This window comes from Hippopotamus amphibius, chromosome X (genome assembly GCF_030028045.1).
Source record: "Hippopotamus amphibius kiboko isolate mHipAmp2 chromosome X, mHipAmp2.hap2, whole genome shotgun sequence".
NCBI classification, from domain to species: domain Eukaryota; kingdom Metazoa; phylum Chordata; class Mammalia; order Artiodactyla; family Hippopotamidae; genus Hippopotamus; species Hippopotamus amphibius.
In genome coordinates, this window is record NC_080203.1 from 69,258,198 (window position 1) to 69,265,327 (window position 7,130).

A 7,130-nucleotide genomic window follows, 5' to 3' on the forward strand; every position below is an offset into this window, starting at 1 on the left:
TGCCAATGCAGGGAACACGGGTTCGATCCTTGGTCCAGGAAGATCCCACATGCCACGGAACAACTAAGCTGGTGTGCCACAACTACTGAGCCTGCACTAGAGCCTGTGAGCCACAACTACTGTGCCCGTGTGCTACAACTACCAAAGACCCCTCACCTAGAGCCTGTGCTCTGCAATTAGAGAAGCCACCACACTGAGAAGCCCATGCACCACAATGAAGAGTAGCCCCTGCTCACCATAACTAGAGAAAGCCCGCACACAGCAATGAAGACCCAACACAGCCAAAAAATAATAAATAAATAAATAAATATATAAATAAATAAAGTTAAAAAAAATACAAAAAAAGAAGACCCATTTCCCATTGAAAGCATTACAAACATAGTAAGAATACATAGAGTTGATTCTCATTATTTGCAGTAATCATGTTCCATAAAGTCACCACAAACACTGAATTAGCAAATAATGAATCACTATTCCTAGGGAAAATAAAGGATTAGATTCCTGCAAGCCTCTGGTCACAACATTTGGTCAACCAATTAATACACAACCTTGTTTGCATGTTTTTCTGTCTTGCCACACCTTATTTTATATATGTATGATATACACATACATACATGGTTGCTTAATTAATATTGACTCACAGCCAATAGCAGTATAACTCTTGCCTGAATGAGGCTTCTTTAACAACCGTATTCTCTCTATGATGTATATCAGTTTTCTTGCACTTAGAAACACTAGACAGCACTTTAACAGTACACTTGGGGGCCATTTTAAACAAAAAAATCTCAAAAAAAAAAACAAAACCCAAATGTGAAAGCTGTGGCACTAAAACAGATGGTGAAAAGAATACTTGTTTACAATATGAGAGCTGAAATAAGACCCTATTTGACTTCATCTGGAAAGCTGCACATTGAGCAAGTCAAAATTATCACTGCTCTATGCATGTCAGTAATGTATGAATACAAACAAACAAACAAAACACTGCAAGCATTGATTTCAGGTTACAAATAGATTTTAATGAGTAGGCGAATCTACAAATATGGAATCCATGAATAGGGAAGATCTACTATACCTGGAAGTCATCACTCTATTTCACTAAGTATATGTAGGATCATATGCTATACCTAAACCTGGAATCTCAGGATAGTAGCAGGTTTATGAAAAAATTCTTGGCCTAGGACCTATACCCAGTTAATCAGTCCACATAAGTAATGCCTACTGTCATATTTGAGGACTTCTACAGAGGGCACACACTGTAAATACAGCCACTTATCAGTAATTTCATCAATTAAAAAACACCAGACAAGACTGTTTTTTTTTCAGTTATTTCACAAATCAAGACTGTTATTAAAAGCAGATAACTTGATTTTGTAAAATGAAATAAAATTTTGATTATATATATAGCATGCCCTGACAACAACTCATTATACTTATTTCAGAGCCAAGGGAAAAAAACAGGAGAACCAAACTATTTTGTGTGTGTGTGTGTGTGTGTGTGTGTATTTGCCTTTAGAGAATATTTATCTTCTTTGCTCATTCATTAAGTTAATTAATACCATTCAGTTATATACAATGCCATAAGATTTTATTTTCAAATTATATTACTCTATAAAAACTATATATGAAGACCCACATGGTTAAAATATAAGACAATCTATTCTAGCCAGGAAATGGATTGATTAAATTTAGGTAGACCACATATTCTCTTTAAAAAAAAGAAAAGAAAAGCAGCATACCTGAGACCCATTTTGCTAGAGAGAACTGAAATTCAGTATCCTTAGTCATTTCTATGCAACTCTGTTGTAGAACACACTTTCTTTCATTACTTTGCTTATGCCATCAGTTTTCTCCTTCACTTTTAGGAGCACTGTAACAAACATTAATTTTTCCCTTTTTGGAAATAAACTTTTAATGTTTTTACAATAAAAGGGAAGGGGTTTATGTAACATAATATCAAGGGAGGGGTGGAAGGAGACTTCATAGAAAAGGTAAAAAAAAAAATAAAAGTTCAGTGGTTCATTGCTTTGTAACATCCAAGTAAAAAAATAAATATAAAAATATAAAATACAACTACAGGCTCTTTAATAACAAGCACCCATTTCAAATATATGTTCAATCTAAAATTTGGAACTTGCCCTTTTTGCCGTTTCAGTGGTTTATTTTTTGTTTGTTTGTTTTTCCATTAAGCGCTCTATAGGTGTCTCATTCACTTCTATTAACTGAAAAAAAAAGTCATTCATATACTGTTATATAATTCTATGTATAGCATCCTTGTCCTTTCCCCTAAACCTGCTGCTACACAGCTTGTCAGAAACAGCAGGCAATTTTTGAGACAGTGCTTTTGATAAAAACTTTGGTCATGCAAATGGATTATTTTTTCTCTTAAAACTTTACTTATCTCCTCTCTTCCCACTTCCCATTTCCACATACTACCATCTTTCAATGCTCCACTCCTATACTACTCCTAGGGAGATACCAAGGTGTAATTTCCCACCCAGGCCTGCCCTTTCTGGACACCACTACATATCCCAGACCTTTTCTTTTTCCTTTTTGTACTGACACTTACCTGTGCTCTATCTCCTCTAGATTTTGAAGTGCTTAGCCCTTAATAAACTAATTCATGCTAAATAGTTGTTGGCTATAATGTGTTATTCTCTTTAGGGAATATTAAAACAGGATTACATAAGAATCACTGATATTGAAAATTTCTGGTGTATGAGAGGATGGTGATAAGATTTACTTTAACAACAACCTTCCAATCATATTATGTCTCATATAGGCAATATGCTATAGGAAAAACAAAAAGGACTAGATTGGAAGGGAGGATATCTATATTTTAATATTGACTCTAATATTGTGTGTGGGACATGGCAGTCACCTCGCCACTTCACACCTCAGTCTCCTCCTCTGTAAAATGAAAGGGTTGGACTAGATCATTAAGAGCCTTAGCATCTCTAACTTTATATAATTCTATTCTACATATACAGAAGCTCAGCTATACCAAAGACACTACACAAAACTACTTTGTTTGACTTGGAGCATTTAAAATTTTCAATTTTGTTTCAATATGTAGCATTATCAATGGTTCTTCTAATACACATACCTTTATCTCAAATATCCAGAGAAGTTCAGCTACTGCTCTGTACCTCTCTGAACACAAACTATCAAATGTCACACACCATTCTTCTCCCATATCATGTGCAAAAAACAATCTGCAATCCTCCTAGGCAACTTCCAAAGACCAAGAAATTGTGTTGAACTTTTTTCTGTACTTGAGGGAAAAAAGTCATGATTTACTAAAACTTGTTTTCTAGTTTTGGTTCAAATGTTTAAATTGGGTTCATCTTCACTCTTCTATCAGAACTGTGTGGTAGTTGATATACCATCTAATAAGATGGCATTAGTTTAAAATTTATTCAAGAGAACAAATAAAAAGAATACATCTTTTAATACTAACAACCTCAATTTTATGCACAATTTGAAAACTGTCTCATTATTCATATGCCATTTAGTTCTTTAGAAATAATGAATCCTTACTGTGACATCATTGTTTTTGTGTTATATTAAGTGCAAAGTGAAAAAAATGGTGTAACTATAGGTAATACAGTAAAATCTCTAATGATTTGTTTGCTTGTGTGTAAAATAGGGTAATGATGCCATATATAGTTTAAAAATAATAATAAAACAGGACTTTCTTGCTGTAATACTTAACTACATAGTATTTTGACATGGTCTTTTTTAGCCATTCATAATGAAAATTGTCTTTTGTGTTGGGGGGGGACACATTTCTCTTGAAAGGTATTCTAACCAGAAGGGCACTTTTATATATGATATTTAATAACTGTAAAATTGCAGAATCATCACTCAATTAAGTCATAATTATATCATTTATAAAATCAGGAACAACTTTGCTAGCACCACAATTGATTATTTTTTTTATCAGTATCAGCCCAAAGACACCTAAGGTTCATAAGAGAGTATTTTCCACTGCTAATTCTGTGGGAAGTTGATTCATGCTCAGTTTCTGATTGGTATCAACAGTATCTAATATGTTAAGATATAAAGAATCTGCTATTTGTATTAAGCAGACTGTTCTCAACTCTAGATAGTCCATTCACTTAAGGAGAAAGATGATTTCAACAGACATTTTTGGCTATTGAAAATAGCCTAAGAATTTCTCTTTTCTTTTCAGCCATTAATCTGTTCTAAATATCTTAATCCTCAAACATTTGCTTATTTCCTTCAATAAAAGAAATGGAACTGGATATGAAGACAGCTCTCTGAGTGAAATGAATAATTCTATTTTTAAAAGTAATAACAAAACCTCATCAACATTAAAGGTGAGTCAGCAGCCTGGTTATATTCAGCCTAGAACTCAGCAGACATCAGCTGAGGGGGAATTAGTTGGCTGTGGATGACAGAGAGGAACAGTAGGAGCAACAGTCAACTCACAAGCTTCCAGGGTCTTGATGCTCTGACCAGCGGTCAGACTTGGACCTCTGAGGCAGAAGAGCTGAGTCCAGGACACTGGACCACCAGAGAACTCCCAACCCCATGGAATATTAATCAGCAACAGTTCTCCCAGACGCCTCATTCTCAACACTAAGATCCAAATCCACCCAAAGGCCAGCAAACTCCAGTGCTGGATATCTCAAGCCAAACAACTAGCAAGACAGGAACATAACCTCACCTATAAGCAGAAAGACTGCCTATAGTCATACTAATCTCACAGACACAACAAAACACACCAACAGACATGGCCCTGCACATCAGAAGGATAAGATTCAGCTCCACACACAAGAACACAAGTACCAGTCCCCCCCACCAGGAAGCTTACACAAGCCACTGGATCAATGTCCCCACTGGGGACAGCCAAAAGAGTTTAGAAGAACTACAACCCTGCAGCCTGAGAAAAGGAGACCCCAAACCCAGTAAGTTAAAGAAAATGAGGAAACAGAGAACATGAAGGAACAAGATAAAAATCCACAAGACCAAACAAATGAAGCAGAGATAGGCAGTCTACCTGACAAAGAATTCAGAATAATGATAGTAAAGATGACCCAAAATCTCAGAAATAGTATGGAGGCACAGATGAAGTAAGTGAAAGAAATGTTTAATGAGGAGCTAGGAAAACTAAAGAGCAAACAAACAGTGATGAATAACTGAAGTTAAAAATACTCTAGAAGGAATGCAGAGCAGAATAACTGAGAAAAAAGAACAAATAAGTGATCTGGAAGATAGAATGGTGGAAATAACTGACACAGAGAAGAACAGAGAAAAAAGAATGAAAAGAATTGAAGACAGTCTCAGAGACCTCTGGGACAACATTAAAACACACCAACATTCGAGTTATAGGGGTCGCAGAAGAAGAAGAAAAAAAGAAAGGGTCTGAAAAAATATTTGAAGAGATTATAGGGGAAAACTTCCCTAACATGGGAAAAGAAAGAGTCAATCATGTCCAGGAAGCACAGAGAGTACTATATAGGATAAATCCAAGGAGAAACACACCAAGACACATATTAATCAAACTATCAAAAATTAAATACAAAAAAATATTAAAAGCAGCAAGGGAAAAGCAAGCAACAAACAACATACAATGAAACCATCATACGGCTAACAGCTGATCTTTCAGCAGAAACTCTACAGGCCAGAAGGGAGTGGCAGGATATTAGGAATATACATATCGATAATTACCTTAAATGTGAATGGATTAAATGCTCCAACCAAGAGACACAAACTGGCTCAATGGATACAAAAGCAAGACCCATATATATGCTGTCTACAAGAGACACACTTCAGAACTAGGGACACATATATACTGAGAGTGAGGGGATGGAAAAAGATATTCCATGCAAATGGAAATCAAAGAAAGCAACAGTAGGAATACTCATATCAGACAAAGTAGACTTTAAAATAAAGACTATTACAAGAGACAAGGAAGGACACTACATAATGATAAAGGGCTTAATCCAAGAAGAAGATATAACAATTGTAAATATCTATGCACACAACAAAGCAGCACCCCAATACATAAGGCAAATGCTAACAGCCATAAAAGGGGATATTGATAGTAACACAACAATATTAGGGGACTTTAACACCCCACTTATACCAATGGGCAGACCATCCAAACAGAAATAAAATAAAGAAACACAAGCACTAAATGACACATTAGACCAGATGGAATTAATTGATATTTATAGGACTTTCCATCCAAAAAAAACAAAAACAAAAAACAGAATACACTTTTTTTTTCAAGTGCACATGGAATATTCTCCAGGATAGATCACATCTTGGTTCACAAATCAAACCTCAATAAATTTAAGAAAATTGAAATCATATCAAGCATATTTTCTGACTGCAATGCTATGAGACTAGATATCAATACAGGGGAAAAAAAGTAAAAAATACAAACACATGGAGGCTAAACAACATGCTAAAAATAACAAAGGGATCACTGAAGAAATCAAAGAGGAAATCAAAAAATACATAGAAACAAATGACAATGAAAACATGATGACCCAAAACCTATGGGATGCAACAAAAGCAGTTCTAAGAAGGAAGTTCATTGCAATAGAATCCTACCTCAAGAAACAAGAAAAATCTCAAACAACCTAACCCTATGTCTAAAGCAATTAGAGAAAGAAAAACAAAAAAATCGCAAAGTTAGCAGAAGGAAAGAAATTATAAAGATCAGATCAGAAATTAATGAGAACAATGAAAGAAACAAGAGCAAAGATCAATAAAACTAAAAGCTGCTTCTTTAAGAAGATAAACAAAATTCCTAAGCCATTAGCCAGACTCAACAGGAAAAAAGGGAGAAGACTCAAATCAACAGAATCAGAAATGAAAAAGAAGTAACAACTGACACTGCAGAAATACAAAGGATCATGAGAGACTACTACAAACAACAATATGTCAAATAAATGAACAACCTGAAGAAATGGACAAATTATTAGAAAAATACAAACTTCAAGACTGAAACAGGAAGAAATAGAACATATGAACAGACCAATCACAAGCACTGAAATTGAAACTGTGGTTAAAAATCTTCCAACAAACAAAAGCCCAGGGCCAGATGGCTTCACATGTAAATTCTATCAAACATTTAGAGAAGAGCTAACACCTAT